This window comes from Mobula birostris, chromosome 11 (genome assembly GCF_030028105.1).
Source record: "Mobula birostris isolate sMobBir1 chromosome 11, sMobBir1.hap1, whole genome shotgun sequence".
NCBI lineage: Eukaryota > Metazoa > Chordata > Chondrichthyes > Myliobatiformes > Myliobatidae > Mobula > Mobula birostris.
In genome coordinates, this window is record NC_092380.1 from 25,296,171 (window position 1) to 25,312,711 (window position 16,541).

Here is a 16,541-nt window from a genome sequence, read left to right on the forward strand (position 1 = left end):
CTCAACACCAGTCCCTGCAGCACTCCACCAGTCACAGGCCTGTGACACTAGTGCACTGTGACAGACTCCTTGGAACACCAGATTTTCTCGGGCTGGATGAAGGTTGCCCTAGCTTTGCCGATCCTCGCCTTGACATCAGTATCAATGACACTACTGAGGTAGGTGAAGTCTCCTACCTCCTCAACTGGACTTCCCTGGGGCGTAACCGGGTCAATGCAGGCCAAGTTGATATTGTGGCGGACTTCAGTTTCCTCTTTGCGGATGTTAAGGCCAACTTGTGTTGATATGGTTGCCAGGTCTGTTTTTTTTTCCTGCATTTGCTTGTGGGTATGGGACAGGAGTGCTCTGTTATCAGTGAAGTCTACATCATCCAGTTGTTTCCATAGGGACCACTGAATCCCATTCCTTTTCTGTGCTGTCAACGTCTTCATGATCCAGTCTATTACCAGAAGGACCAAGGAGGAGGACATCAGGCACTCCTGTCTGACTCCTGTCTTCACCTGAAAGTTACTGGTCAGCTGTCCGTCATAGTTGACTGCAGGACATTCTCTCACACGACCATATTGCTTGGTACTCCGTAGTGCCACAGGGTTTCTCTGTCTCCACTGTTGAAGGCTTTTTCACAATCAGCAAAGTTGATGTACAGATATAAATTCCACTCAAGAGACTGCTCGACTGTGATGCATAGTGTGGCTATTTGGTCAGTACTGATACGGCCAACATTGTCATAGAGTCACAGAGCACCACAGCATTGAAACAGGCCCTCAGTCCATCTAGTCTATAACCAACAATTATTCTGCCTAGTCCTATCGACCTGCACCTGGACCATAGCCCTCCATAACTCTCCCATCCATGAGCTGTACATATCAAAACTTCTCTCAAATGTTACAATTGAATCTGTATCTGTCACTTCCACTCACACCACCCTCTGAATGAAGAAGTTCCCCCTCGGGCTCCCCTTAAATATTTCACCAATGGAGATGGGCTAACCTCTATTGACATCAATGGAATGGATCTGGGGTTGAGGGGGTAAACAGCTTCAAGTTCCTCAGCATCCACATCACCGAGGACCTCACGTGGTCTGTGCACACCAGCTGTGTGGTGAAAAAGGCACAACAGCGCCTCTTTCACCTCAGGCGGTTGAGGAAGTTTGGTATGGGCCCCCCAAATCCTACAGGGACACAATTGAGAGCATCCTGACTGGCTGCATCACTGCTTGGTATGGGAACTGTACCTCCCTTAATCGCAGGACTCTGCAGAGAGTGGTGCAGACAGCCCAGCGCATCTGTAGTTGTGAACTTCCCATGATTCATGACATTAACAAGGTCAGGTGTGTAAAAAGGGCCCGTAGGATCTTTGGGGACCCAAGTCAAATCTAGGCAACCACAATCTAGGCAACACTCACAACATGCTGGAGGAACTCAGCCGGTCGGGCAGTATCCGTGGAAACGGTCAGTCAATGTTTCGGGTTGGAACCCTTCATCAGGACCGAAGAGGGAAGGGGCAGAGGCCCTATAAAGAAGGTGGGGGGAGGGTGGGAAGGAGAAGGCTGGTAGGTTCCAGGTGAAAAACCAGTAAGGGGAAAGATAAAGGGGTGGGGGAGGGGATAGGCAGGAAAGGTGAAGAAGGAATAGGGGAAAGCACAATGGGTAGTAGAAGGAGGCAGAACCATGAGGGAGGTAGTAGGCAGCTGAGGGAGGGGGCAGGGTGAAACTGGGTTAGGGGAAGGGAGGGGGTGGGAATTACCAGAAGTTGGAGAATTCAATGTTCATACCAAGGGGCTGGAGACTACCTAGACGGTATATGAGGTGTTGCTCCTCTAACCTGAGTTTAGCCTCACCATGGAAGTAGAGGAGGCCATGTATGGACATATCCGAATGGGAATGTGAAGCAGAGTCGAAGTGGGTGGCAACCGAGAGATCCTGTCTGTTGTGGTGGACGGAGCAGAGGTGCTTGACGAAGCGGTCCCCCAATCTGCATTGGGTTTCACCGATGTAGAGGAGGCCGCACCGGGAGCACCGGATGCAATAGATAAGCTGATGTAGAGGAGGCCGCACCGGGATCTCCCGGTTGCCACCCTACCGGGAAAGGGGTCAGGTTTGGCCTCTTGTATCCTGCCCAGCTCTGGGTCATGCATGAAGGTAAAAAGCATAATTTCCATACACCAAAGGCGGCCAAAGAGTTTTACCATTCGCACTGGGGAGAAGAAGAACGAGAAGAGCAATGACTTTTTTATAAGTTATTCATGCAGCATTGAAGGGGCCTCCTGCTGAGGCAAACTGTTAATTTTCGCAATCCACTTCTTTGTTCATTTTTTCCAGTTTAATTTGTGGAACGCGATCGGGTTAAACTGCCATGCTGCCGAAACTGATTAACAAAAACTTTCAACCAGCAAAATGTAAATATTTGGGATTTGTATCTCGGGCACTTGGTTTCCTAGTGATTTTGTTTGTTTTTAATGCATAACTTGACCTGTGTTATTCTTGGCCTATATATTATATTAAAGGTAGAGTAAGTGATGGTTTAAATTTTAAGGAGGGGAGCCACCCTAGATTAGATTGAAAGTTTGGTTGCATGGGGACCACTTTGGAAGTTTTTTGTTTGGTAATGTCTGTAATCATCCTCAGTCGGGGAAGTAGATCTAGGTTTCAGGGGTTAATTGAGTTTTTTTGTTGTTTGTGTAAAGGGGTGGGGGGAGTTTTTTGGGGGATTACCATGGTAGTTTATTCTTTTGTGTGTTACGGATTGATCAGACTTTCTTCTCATTGTGCGTTATTGTGTGCAACTTGTGCCCTCGCACTGTTTTGGATTGTAGGTCCTGTGTGTCTTTTGATATGGTTAACATGAGTGCTGCTGATGGAGGCCACCCTGTGAGGTTTATTTCTTGGAATGTAAAGGGGCTCAATGGTCCTGTTAAAAGAGCTGAAGTTTTCTCTCACCTGAAACAATTAAAAGCAGATGTATTGTTTCTACAAGAGACACATTTAAGAGTGGAAGACCATAATAGCCTTCGTAAAGCATGGATTAGTCAGTTTTTTCATTCCAGATTTAATAGTAGGTCCGGGGGGGTGGCAATATTAATCACCAGAACAATGCAGTTCACACCATCTGATGTAATCAGTGACCCTAATGGTCGCTTTATTATAGTCTCTGGCTCTCTCTTTCAGATACCTGTTATTTTGGTAAATGTTTATGCCCCTAATTGGGACAACGTCCACTTTGCAAATAAGGTTTTGTCATTAATACCTAACATGAATACACATCAGCTAATCTTTTCAGGAGATTTGAACTGTGCTATTGACCCACTGCTTGATAGGTCTAGCCCTAGGGGAACATCTTCTGGTATGGCAAAGGCCTTCTCGATGTTTATGCAACAAAATGGTTATATAGATCCTTGGAGATTTTTGAATCCATCAGTTAGGCAAGTCTCTTTCTTTTCTCATGTTCACCACTCCTATTCCAGGCCAGACTATTTCTTTATAGATAGCTCCTTGATACCAATGATTAGACAAATTGAATACACTGCTATAGTTATATCTGATCACTTGCCTATGAAACTAGACCTGTGTTTTCCCTTAAATATTAGAGAATGGCCTCTGTGGAGACTTAACCCCCTTTTGCTTTCCAATGAGAAATTTTGTAGTTATATATCGGCTAACATAGAAACATAGAAAATAGGTGCAGAAGTAGGCCATTTGGCCCTTCGAGCCTGCACCGCCATTCAGTACGATCATGGCTGATCATCCAACTCAGAACCCTGTACCAGCCTTCCCCCCGTACCCCCTGATCCCTTTAGCCACAAGGGCCATATCTAGCTCCCTCTTAAATATAGCCAATGAACTGGCCTCAACTGTTTCCTGTGGCAACTTTTCCTAACATTGACACATTCTTCGAGACAAACAAAACTGAGGCAGTATCATACTCTTTACCTTGGGAAACTTTAAAAGCTTACTTGAGGGGTCAAATTATATCTTGTACTTCACATGCCAGTAAAGAGCATAGGAAGGAAATGCAAGTGTTATTGCAATCTATTTTGGACCTGGATAGGCAATATTCTGAGGCACCCACTGTGGAATTATATAAAAGCCAGACTGATTTGCAAGTGAAGTTTAGTCTTCTATCTACAAACCTATCAGAACAATTAATTCTTAAGACATGTGGCCTCTATTATGAATATGGTGACAAGGCGAGCCGGCTTATGACTCATTAGTTGAAACGTCAAGCTGCATCACGACTTATTCCCCAGATAAGAGACATGCACCAAAACTTGACAAGCAATCCAAAAGAGATTAATAACATCTTTGCAACTTTTTATTCCTCTCTGTATGCCTCAGATTTCCCCTCAGATATAACAAATATGGAAAGTTTTTTAGATAATTTGGAAATACCAACTCTTGAATCAGAGGAGGTGGAGAATTTAGATTGGGCTCTTGGGCAGGAAGAGATTAATAATGCCATTATGGCTATGCAGAGTGGTAAGTCCCCAGGTCCTGATGGTTATCCGATAGAATTTTATAAGGAATTTAAGGATAAGCTCATACCGGTCCTTCTAGAAGTGTTTCAGGAATCTTTGGAGAACAGTTCCTTACCCCCTACTCTTTCACAGGCAGCTATTTCACTTCTTCTTAAAAAGGACAAGGACCCGACTCAATGTGGATCATATCGCCCCATCGCACTTTTGAATGTGGATGTGAAAATTTTGGCTAAAGTACTTGCATGCCGTTTAGAACACCCCTTCTCAAGATAATTTCAGATGATCAAACAGGTTTTATTAAAAATCGCCATTCTTTTTTTAATATTCATCGACTGGCTGATGTGGTTTATTCACCCAGTGATTCTCCGAGTCCAGAGGTTGTTATCTCCTTGGACGTGGAGAAGGCGTTTGATAGAGTAGAGTGGGTATACTTGTTTAGTGTTTTGGAGAAATCTGGATTTGTTAGAATATTTGTAGCCTGGGTTAAGCTATTATATCACTCTCCTTTAGTGTGTGTACAGACAAATTATTTTCGATCTGACTATTTCCCATTAACACGTGGCACTCACCAAGGCTGCCCATTGTCCTCTCTTCTTTTTGCAATTGCAATTGAGCCTCTTTCTGTTGCACTTAAGTCAACTACATTATTTCAAGGTGTTAGAAGAGGGGACATGGAACACCATGTATCTCTGTATACTGATGACTTCTTAATTTATGTTAGCGACCCTGTAGGTAGTAGTCCTGTCATTATTAGGTCAATTTGGAGCCTTCTCTGGCTATGAACTGAACCTTCAAAAAAGCAAATGCTTTCCCATTAATAACTTGGCCCGACAGATCCGACAGGAATCTTTGCCTTTTCCTTTATCTCAAGATAGTTTTGTATACCTAGGAATACATATTACTCGCTCTTTTACATCTCTGTTTGAAGCTAATTACAGGCCTCAGGTTACTCAAATGAAGGCTGATTTTGAGAGATGGCACAGTTTACCCCTTAGGGTTTAGATGGGGCAGAGTTTGCTAAGTGTGTCCAGGATGGATTCCTGTCACAGTATGTGGACGGGCCGACTAGGGGGAATACCATACTAGATCTAGTACTAGGTAATGAACCAGGTCAGTCACAGATCTCTCAGTGGGTGAGCATCTGGGGGCAGTGACCACCGCTCCCTGGCCTTTATAATTATCATGGAAAAGGATAGAATCAGAGAGGACAGGAAAATTTTTAATTGGGGAAAGGCAAATTATGAGGCTATAAGGCTAGAACTTGCAGGTGTGAATTGGGATGATGTTTTTGCAGGGAAATGTGCTATGGACATGTGGTCGATGTTTAGAGATCTCTTGCGGGATGTAAGGGATAAATTTGTCCCGGTGAGGAAAATAAAGGATGGTAGGGTGAAGGAACCACGGCTGACAAGTGAAGTGGAAAATCTAATCAGGTGGAAAAAGGCAGCATACATGAGGTTTAGGAAGCAAGGATCAGGTGGGTCTATTGAGGAATATAGGGAAGCAAGAAAGGAGCTTAAGAAGGGGCTGAGAAGAGCAAGAAGGGGGCATGAGAAGGCCTTGGCGAGTAGGGTAAAGGAAAACCCAAGGCATTCTTCAATTATGTGAAGAAGAAAAGGATGACAGGAGTGAAGGTAGGACCGATTAGAGATAAAGGTGGGAAGATGTGCCTGGAGGTTGTGGAAGTGAGCAAGGTCCTCAATGAATACTTCTCTTCAGTATTCACCAATGAGAGGGAACTTGATGATGGTGAAGACAATATGAGTGAGGTTGATGTTCTGGAGCATGTTGATATTAAGGGAGAGGAGGTGTTGGAGTTGTTAAAATACATTAGGACAGATAAGTCCCCAGGGCCTGACGGAATATTCCCTAGGCTGCTCCACGAGGCAAGAGAAGAGATTGCTGAGCCTCTGGCTAGGATCTTTATGTCTGCGTTGTCCACGGGAATGGTACCAGAGGATTGGAGGGAGGTGAATGTTGTTCCCTTGTTCAAAAAAGGTAGTAGGGATAGTCCGGGTAATTATAGACCAGTGAGCCTTACGTCTGTGGTGGGAAAGCTGTTGGAAAAGATTCTTAGAGATAGGATCTATAGGCATTTAGAGAATCATGGTCTGGTCAGGGACAGTCAGCATGGCTTTGTGAAGGGCAGGTCATGTCTAACAAGCCTGATAGAGTTCTTTGAGGAGGTGACCAGGCATATAGATGAGGGTAGTGCAGTGGATGTGATCTATATGGATTTTAGTAAGGCATTTGACAAGGTTCCACACAGTAGGCTTATTCAGAAAGTTAGAAGGAATGGGATCCAGGGAAGTTTGGCCAGGTGGATTCAGAATTGGCTTGCCTGCAGAAGGCAGAGGGTGGTGGTGGGGGGAGTACATTCAGATTGGAGGATTGTGACTAGTGGTGTCCCACAAGGATCTGTTCTGGGACCTCTACTTTTCGTGATTTTTAGTAACGACCTGGATGTGGGGGTAGAAGGGTGGGTTGGCAAGTTTGCAGACGACACAAAGGTTGGTGGTGTTGTAGATAGTGCAGAGGATTGTCAAAGATTGCAGAGAGACATTGATAGGATGCAGAAGTGGGCTGAGAAGTGGCAGATGGAGTTCAACCCGGAGAAGTGTGAGGTGGTACACTTTGGAAGGACAAACTCCAAGGCAGAGTACAAAGTAAATGGTAGGATACTTGGTAGTGTGGAGGAGCAGAGGGATCTGGGGGTACATGTCCATAGATCCCTGAAAGTTGCCTCACAGGTGGATAGAGTAGTTAAAGAAAGCTTATGGGGTGTTAGCTTTCATAAGTCGAGGGATAGAGTTTAAGAGTCGCGATGTAATGATGCAGTTCTATAAAACTCTGGTTAGGCCACACTTGGAGTATTGTGTCCAGTTCTGGTCACCTCACTATAGGAAGGATGTGGAAGCATTGGAAAGGGTACAGAGGAGATTTACCAGGATGCTGCCTGGTTTAGAAAGTATGCATTATGATCAGAGATTAAGGGAGCTAGGACTTTACTCTTTGGAGAGAAGGAAGATGAGAGGAGACATGATAGAGGTGTACAAGATAATAAGAGGAATAGATAGAGTGGATAGCCAGCACCTCTTCCCCAGGGCACCACTGCTCAATACAAGAGGACATGGCTTTATGGTAAGGGGTGGGAAGTTCAAGGGGGATATTAGAAGAAGGTTTTTTAATCAGAGAGTGGTTGGTGCATGGAATGCACTGCCTGAGTCAGTGGTGGAGGCAGATACACTAGTGAAGTTTAAGAGACTACTAGACAGGTATATGGAGGAATCTAAGGTGGGGGCTTATATGGGAGGCAGGGTTTGAGGGTCGGCACAACATTGTGGGCCGAAGGGCCTGTACTGTGCTGTACTATTCTATGTTACTATAGCTGGGAGAATTCAATCGGTGAAAATGACTATACTTCCCAGATTTCTTTATTTGTTCCAGTGCTTGCCAGTTTTCTTATCTAAGTTATTTTTCAAATCAGTCGACCAAGCTATACCCTCCTTTATTTGGGTAAATAAGGTTCCAAGGGTTAATAAGCACACTCTCCAAAGAGGTCGTGACGTAGGTGGAATGGGTCTTCCCAGCTTTATTCATTATTACTAGGCATCGAACATTCAAAAAGTATTATTTTGGCTCCACCGGCCAGATATAAATTGGTGCCTGCTTGAGACACAGTCTTGCCACTCCTCGTCTCTCCCAGCTTTGGTGTATTCTTCCTTACCATTGAAATCCTCTCAATTCACATCTAACCCAGTCGTGCTCTCCACCCTCAAAATTTTTAATCAATTTCGCTGCCACTATAAGTTCACATCAGCTTCAGTTTTGGGCCCCATTCATAGAAACCATTTATTTCCTCCCTCCACACTCGATTCAGCTTTCAGTTAATGGGGTTTGAACGGTCTTATGCGCATTAAGGATTTGTACACTGATAACATATTGGATAGTTTTGATAACCTATGCAGTAAATATGGCCTTCCGCATAATCATTTTTTAAAATACCTGCAGATTCGCCACTTTGTCAAGGAAACATTTCCCTCTTTTCCTGATCTACCACCTGCTATGTTGTGGGAAAAACTCACTCTTAGCTTTAACAATAGAGGGCTGATCTCTGAACTATACTCTCAGCTGATGCCTTTGGGAGTTCAAGATCTAAACAAAACTAAGAGTTAGGTGGGAGGATGACCTCGGTATGGATCTGGCTGAGGAATATTGGGCAAAAGCATTGAATAGGGTTCATTCCTCATCATCATGTGCTAGACTGGGGCTCATACAATTTAAAATTTTACACAGGATACATTTAAGTAAAGCCAGATTTGCAGACATATACCCTGGGACAGACACTGGCCGTGACAGGTGTTCCTTCTCTCCGGCTGGTTTAGTGCATGCATTTTGGTCTTGCCCTCAGCTTGATGGATATTGGGCACTGGCTTTTAAAATTATCAGTGAGGTTTTGGGGGTGACACTGAGACCTTGCCCGTTCATAGCTGTATTTGGTGTGGCAGATGATGATTTGGGTTTAAATGCAAACCAGTCGGATATCATCGCATTTACATCGCTATTGACCCGTAGGAGAATTTTGCTGGTTTGGAAATCTGCCACTCCCCCAACTGCTGCTGCTTGGTTAGAAGATGTAATGTTTTTTTCTGAAATTAGAAAAGGTTAAATTCACTTTGAGGGGGTCTGTGAAAAAGTTCTATTCAAAATGGGGACCTTTCTTGTCATATTTTGGGAGTCTTAAGGAATTACCTACTAGTTGAGGGCATTTGATTGTACTTGGGAAGTTGCCTCCCTTTTAACACAGATATGGTTTACCTCACAGGGTGGTTGATGAATTGTAATATGAGTGTATTTTGGATCATCTGACATGTTATTGATGTGTGTGGGCCTTCGTCTTGAAGTAGTGTGGGGGTATGGTTGTGAAATGTTCATACTTGTATTTGTGAATTGTTGTGTTGTAAATACGTTAGCTGCCATGGTATGGTCGGGGAGGGCGGGTGAGGGGAGGTTTGTTTAGGGGTACGATATAAAAGCAAAATGGAGGAAAATGTAATCCATTATATATTCTGTATTGTGTCATTCCTTCAATTAAAAAGAATTTTAAAAAATTACTATGATTGCGCATTGCACATTTAGGTGGAGGTGTAACATAAAGATATTTACTCATGTATGTGAAGGATGTAAGAAATAAAGTCAATTCAATTCAATTCACCCCAGCTCAGTGGAAAAAGCCAGCTTGCACTTACCCTTTCTATATTTCTCATCATTTTGTATACCTCTATCAAATCTCCCCTCATTCTCCTTCACTCCAGGAAATAAAATCCTAACCTATTCAACCTTTTCCCATAACTCAGTCCTCAAGTCCCAGAAACATCTTTGTAAGTGGATTCTCCAGCCCTTGACCTTTCCCACCCACCTGGCTTCAGCTATCACCTTCCAGCTAGCCTCTTGCCTTCCCTCCAACTTTTTATTCTGGCATCTTCCCCTCTTCCTCAGTCCTGACGAAGGGTCTCAGCTGAAACGTTGACAGTTTATTCATTTCTATACATGCTGCCTCACCTCCTGAGCTTCTCCAGCATCTTGTGCATGTTGAAATAGATTATTAATTTAAACTTACCAGTTTCACACTCCAAGTCAGAATTAGAGACTTCTTCCATCCCTGAACTCAAATTGCTGGATTCTTCCTTCTTGTTTTCATCCAGAGCCAGCATCTCTTGGTTTTGTGTTCCTTCAATAGAAAGTAGTTTTATGAACTCTCTTGCCTCTTACTTACTTGTGTCACTTCATTTTTCTAATCCCTGGGAAAGTGGAGCAGACCTTCAGATCTCCGGGGAGACAATGTTCTCTCCTTGGCTTACTTTCTGATAGGTTCTTGGGTGACTCTCCAAAGCCTACCCATTAATCCCACATCATGTGATCACACAAAGGCCTCCTGCCTAAAGCCGTGAGACATGAAGCAAAGACTCTACCGCCTCTCGAGAGCAGTTGCAAAAGGTCCCTGGCAATATCAATAAAAACACGGTAACCTGCCTCATTGACCATTGTCCAGCAGCACTCACACCCACTGTGATGAAGTGTATTGTGAGGTTGGTGATGAAACATATCAACTGCCTGAGAAGCGACTTGGATCCACTCCAATTTGACAATAGACAGTAGGTGCAGGAGAAGGCCATTTGGCCCTTTGAGCTAGCACCACCATTCACTGTGATCATGGCTGATCATCCACAATCAGTGTCCAGTTCCTGCCTTAACCCCATAACCCTTGATCCCGCTATCTTCGAGAGCTCTATCCACCTCTTTTTTGAAAGCATCCAGAAACTTGGCCTCCACAGCCTTCTGGGGCAGAGCATTCCATATATCCACCACTCTCTGGGTGAAAAAGTTTTTCCTCAACTCCGTTCTAAATGGCCTACCCCTAATTCTTAAACTGTGGCCTCTGGTTCTGGACTCACCCATCAGCGGGAACGTGCTTCCTGCCCCCAGTGTGTCCAATCCCTTAATAATCTTATATGTTTCAATAAGATCCCCTCTCAGCCTTCTAAATTCCAAAGAGTACAAGCCCAGTCGCTCCAATCTTTCGACATATGACAGTCCCGCCATTTTAGAATTAACCCTGTGAACCTATGCTGCACTCCCTCAATAGCAAGAATGTCCTTCCTCAAATTTGGAGACCAAAACTGCACACAGTACTCCAGGTGTGGTCTCACCAGGGCCCTGTACAGCTGCAGAAGGACCTCTTTGCTCTTATACTCAATTCCCCTTGTTATGAAGGCCAGCATGTCATTAGCTTTCTTCACTGCCTGCTGTACTTGCATGCTTGCTTTCAGTGACTGATGTACAAGAGCACCTAGATCTCGTGCTTCCCCTTTTCCTAACTTGACTCCATTTAGATAATAACCTGCCTTCCCGTTCTTACCACCAAAGTGGATAACATCACATTTATCCACATTAAACTGCATCTGCCATGCATCTACCCACTCACCCTGCATTCTCATAACATCCTCCTCACATTTCACACTGCCCATCCAGCTTTGTGTCATCGGCAAATTTGCTAATGTTACTTTTAATTCCCTCATCTAAATAATATATATTGTAAACAGCTGCAGTCCCGGCACTGAACCCTGTGTCCCTTTGACTACTCTCACACTAATTACAGATGATCAAAGTTGGTAAGTATGTTTTGATGTATATATTAGATTAGATTAGATTATAAGGACACACAGTCCTCTTTTATTGTCATTTAGTAATGCATGCACTAAGAAATGATACAATGTTCCTCCAGAATGATATCACAGAAACACAAGACAAACCAAGACTGAAAAACTGACAAAAAACACATAATTATAACATATAGTTACAACGATGCAAAGCAATACCGTAATTTGATAAAGAACAGACCATGGGCACGGTAAAAAAGGTCTCAAAGTCTCTCGAAAGTCCCATCATTTCATGTAGACGGTAGAAGGAAGAAAAACTCTCCCTGCCATGAGCTTCCAGCGTCGTAGATTTGCCGATGCGGCACCCTGGAAGCACCCAACCACAGCCGACTCGAGTCCATCCGAAAACTTCGAGCCTCCGACCAGCCCTCCGACACCGGGCACCGAGCACCATCTCTGCCAAGCGCTTCGACCCCGGCCCGGCTGCGCACGTCGCCATCTTCTCCTCCCCTTAAATAAGTTAATTTATCTCATATCCTAGATGGCATAATGTCATTAATAACCCCCACCATCTGGGACATGCCCTCTTCTCATTGCTACCATCAGAGAGGAGGTACAGGAGCCTGAAGATGCATCCTCATTGTTTTAGGAACAGCTCCTTCCCCTCCATTATCAGATTTCTGAATGGTCCATGAACCTATATGTCGTGGTCACTGGGAGAATGTACAAACTCCTTACAGACAGCTGCGTGAGCTGCTGTGTCACTTGTTGGATGTAGACCTACCCACAAATGGGCCTTTGCCAACCAAAATATGACTTTAAAAATTGGCCTTTCCACAGCTGGAACTTAATCGTCATGGTGAGACCACAACTGTCCCGAAGCTTGTTGTAATGGTCAATATTTCCAACATGCCCTCCCATTGTCACTTTAACCAGAGTTATACTGCTCGAGAAGATGGCGGCGCGATGCAGCTCGCAGCGGTCACTCCAGTGATGAATATCTGTTATCTGTCAAGTAGGGTGCCGTGCACAATCCTGATTTGATGGAAGCAGACGTGAGAGCACGGAGTAACATCTGGTGAAACTTCTGAAATGCCTGTTTCGCTGCTGCTGCTACTGTGTGATCCAGAATCTCCGGAGGGGAGGGCCCCGAGTCCTCGGCTTTGCTTGTTGCTTGGTGGCCGGGGTGGGGTCGAAGCGCTCGGCAGAGGATGGTGCTCGGTGCTCGGTGTCGGAGGGCTGGTCGGAGGCTCGAAGTTTTCGGACGGACTCAGAATCCGCTGCGGTGGGGTGCTTCCGGGGTGCTGCATCGGCAAGTTGCGGCGCTGGAGGTTCATGGCAGGGGGAGTTTCTCCCTTCTACCGTCTGCGTGAGATGATGGGGCTATCGGGACTTGAGACTCTTTTTTTACCATGCCCATGGCCTGCTCTTTATCAAATTACGGTATTGCTTTGCACTGTTGTAACTATATGTTATAATTAGGTGGTTTTTGTCAGTTTTAGTCTTGGTTTGTCTTGTGTTTCTGTGATATCATACTGGAGGAACATTGTATCATTTCTTAATGCATGCATTTCTAAATGACAATGAACGAGGACTGAGTGTCTGATTTAGCACCATTTGGTGCAGCGGCTGCTCTACACTGACAACAAGAAACTGTGGAGAATTGCACACACAGCTCAGCACATCACAGGAACCATCCTCCTCTCTATGGACTCCGTCTATAGTTCTCTCTGCCTCCACTAAATCAGCCTGCACAATCAAAGACCCTATCTGGACATTTTCTTGCATTGGGCAGAAGATACAAGGACAACCTTCTGAGAGACATGCAGGCCCAAGGAGCATTCAAATCAGTCTTCAGCAACAAGTTCAAGAACTTCAGGAGCCGCACAAGCAAGAGGATCTACCCAACGGATGGGTGAAAGTTAGAGAGGTGTTCGACCTTACGTGCCAAGAGGAACTAGGTGCCGAAAAGAATGGATCGCAGCTGAAACGTTACAGAAGATTAAGGGAAAGAGGCAGCAGAAAGCAGTCATGAATAACAGGAGGACTAGAGCAGGAAAGGTGAGAGCACAGGAAGGCCATGCTGAGGCTCACAGGGCAGTGAGGAAGAGTGTTAAATCAGATAAGCATAGTTATATAGACAGCCTGGCAGAAGAAGACAAACCAGCAATGGGGTAATATGTTCAGGTTCTTGAGGACAGTGCTGAACCAGATGGTACTGGAACTGGTTCATTATTGTCATCTGTACTGAAGTACAGTGAAGGGATTTTGTTTGTTTAACACTCATACTGATCATTCCAAACATAAGCACATTGAGGAAGTGAAGATAAACACAGAATGCAGACAATGCAAGGATCACAACGAGGTAGCTTGTAAGATCAAGAGTTCATTATTAATGTATGAGAAATCAGTCCAAGTGAGATTAAAGACTCTGGTTCAAAGTCCAAAGTAAATTTATTATTAAAGTACATAAATGTCACCGTATGCTACCTTGAGATTCATTTTCTTGCAGGCATTTACAATACAAAAGAAATACAATAGAATTTATGAAAAATTATACATAAACAAATACCGACAAGCACTGCTACTACTACATCGACTCAGGCCTAGGGGGCTGGCATCAGGCACGATGACGGACTCTCCACTTCTCCCCCTCCCTCATCAGTGTGTTCAGTTCATCTACATTAGCTGCACCGCTGTCTTCTAGGAGCGTGTTGACCATAGTCTTGGGAGGGCGCCCAGGGTTCTTCCTCCTGTGCTTGGGCCCCCACATGATGACTAGGCTGGCAGGTAGCTCGGGGTGGCGTAGACAGTGCCCGCTAGTTGCAGTCTTCTCACCTCGATTTTAGTGGAGAGCATCGGTAGGTTGTTACAGAGCTCAACGTTGGTCATGTGCTGTTGCCAACTCACATCAACAAGCAAACAAGGTGTAATAGAAGACAAATAGTGCAAATAAATAAATAATATTGATAGCAGAGCCCTTGAAAGTGACTCTATAGGTTGTGGAATTGGTTCACTGTTACAGTGAGTGAAGTTATCCACGCTGGTGCAGCAACCTGATGGTTGGAAGGTAATAACTGTTCCTGAACCTGGTGGTGTGGGACCTAAGGCTCCTGTACCTCTTATCTGATGGTTGTAGCGAGAAGAGAGTATGGCCTGGGGGTAGGGGGCATCCTCACTGATGGATGCTGCTCTCCCGCAGCAGCACTACATGTAGACGTGCTCAGTGATGGGAAATGATGCTTTCAAGATTTTTATCTTCTGCCTGTCGGGGAAGAGAGAAGAGAGAATGTCCGGGGTGGAAGGGTCTCTGTATATGTTGGCAGCTTTCTCGAGGCAGCAGGAAATGTAGATGGATAACCTCATGTAATGACAGTCTCTTAGTGCTATGTTTATCGTTAGTAACTTTGTTTTGCTTTTAAGTTTCAAATTTATTGAATTACATCAGTCCCCCTGCTCTGGTGGGAGGATTGGAAACTCTCCCAGACCAATAGTTCGAAGTTCAATATAAACTGATTATCAAAGTAGATATATGCCATCATACTCTACCCCGAGGTTCACTTTCTTGCAAACATTCACAGTAAATCCAAATAGAACAGATGAAAAACTGCAAACAACAAAGACAGACAAACAACAAATGGGCGAAAGACAACAATATGTGCAAATACAGAATAATAAATATATCACTGCATACATACAGAGGGAAATATTGAGAACATGAGAAGCCGAGTCCTTGAAAGTGTGTCTGTAGGTTATGGAATCAGTTCAGTGTTGTTCAGTGCTCATGTTGCCTGTTTTTTGGCTTGCAGAGACCGTGAGCTGGCAACAAACTGAGATACTTCACTAGATAATTGTGGGACGAAAAATAGGAAATGCTGGGAATTCTCAGCAGGGCAGACCACATCTGGGGCAAGAGAACCAGGTTACTGGGTGTGAAGCGCAGTGAAGCAAGACACCTCCCATTCCCTCATTGACAGGATAACCTCACCTTACAACTTATTGCCATGGTAACCCTGGTTTTCCCACATCAAAGGTATCGCTCTCCCACACACTCCCTGCAGTTTTAACAAGCTTCTTTTCTCTCATAAACACAAAAGATTCTGCTGATGCTGGAAATCCCAGAGCAACACACAAAAAATGCTGGAGGAACTCAGCAGGCCAGGCAGCATCTATGGAGAGGAATAAATAGTCGATATTTCCAGGCTAATAAAGGGTCTGAGCTCAAAATGCTGGCTGTTCCTTCCTCTCCATAGATGCGACCTGACATACTGAGATCCCCCAGCATTTTGCATTCTAATTTAGCTGCTTTAGAAGCATGCTGTCCTACTGCAAATATTACATTCTGCTTGCTTCGAAAGGAATACCGGTACTCCTTTATCAATCCAAACTGATAACCCACAACACACAACTCACTTGGCAATGTCCTCGATCTCACAAAAAGTGATCCATAGTCAGTTTAGATTTGATATGGAAATTGATCATAGGATTCTCAACAGCGAGAAACACAATTTCACTAAAAGTGAATTTTCGTTAAAACTTTCATGCCGGTTTATCTTACTTTAAGTGAAGTGTTGGGTTGAGACCCTTCAGCAGGACTGGAAAGGAAAGCAAAAACGCCAGAATAAGAAGGTGGAGGGAGGGGAAGGAGTACTAGTTAGCAGGTGGTAGGTGAGACCAGGCGAGGGGGAAGGTGGGTGGGTGAGGAAGGAGGTTGAAGTAAGTAGCTGGGAGGTGACAGATGGAAGAGATAAAGAGCTGAAGAAAAGGGAATCTAATACAAGAGGACTGTGGATCATGGGATAAGGGGAAGGAGGAGAGAATTCAGCTGGTGCTGATGGACAGGTGAGGTGAAGAAAAGGGGTAAGAGGGGAGACAGAACAGGGAATGGGAAGAGAGAAGAGGGAGGG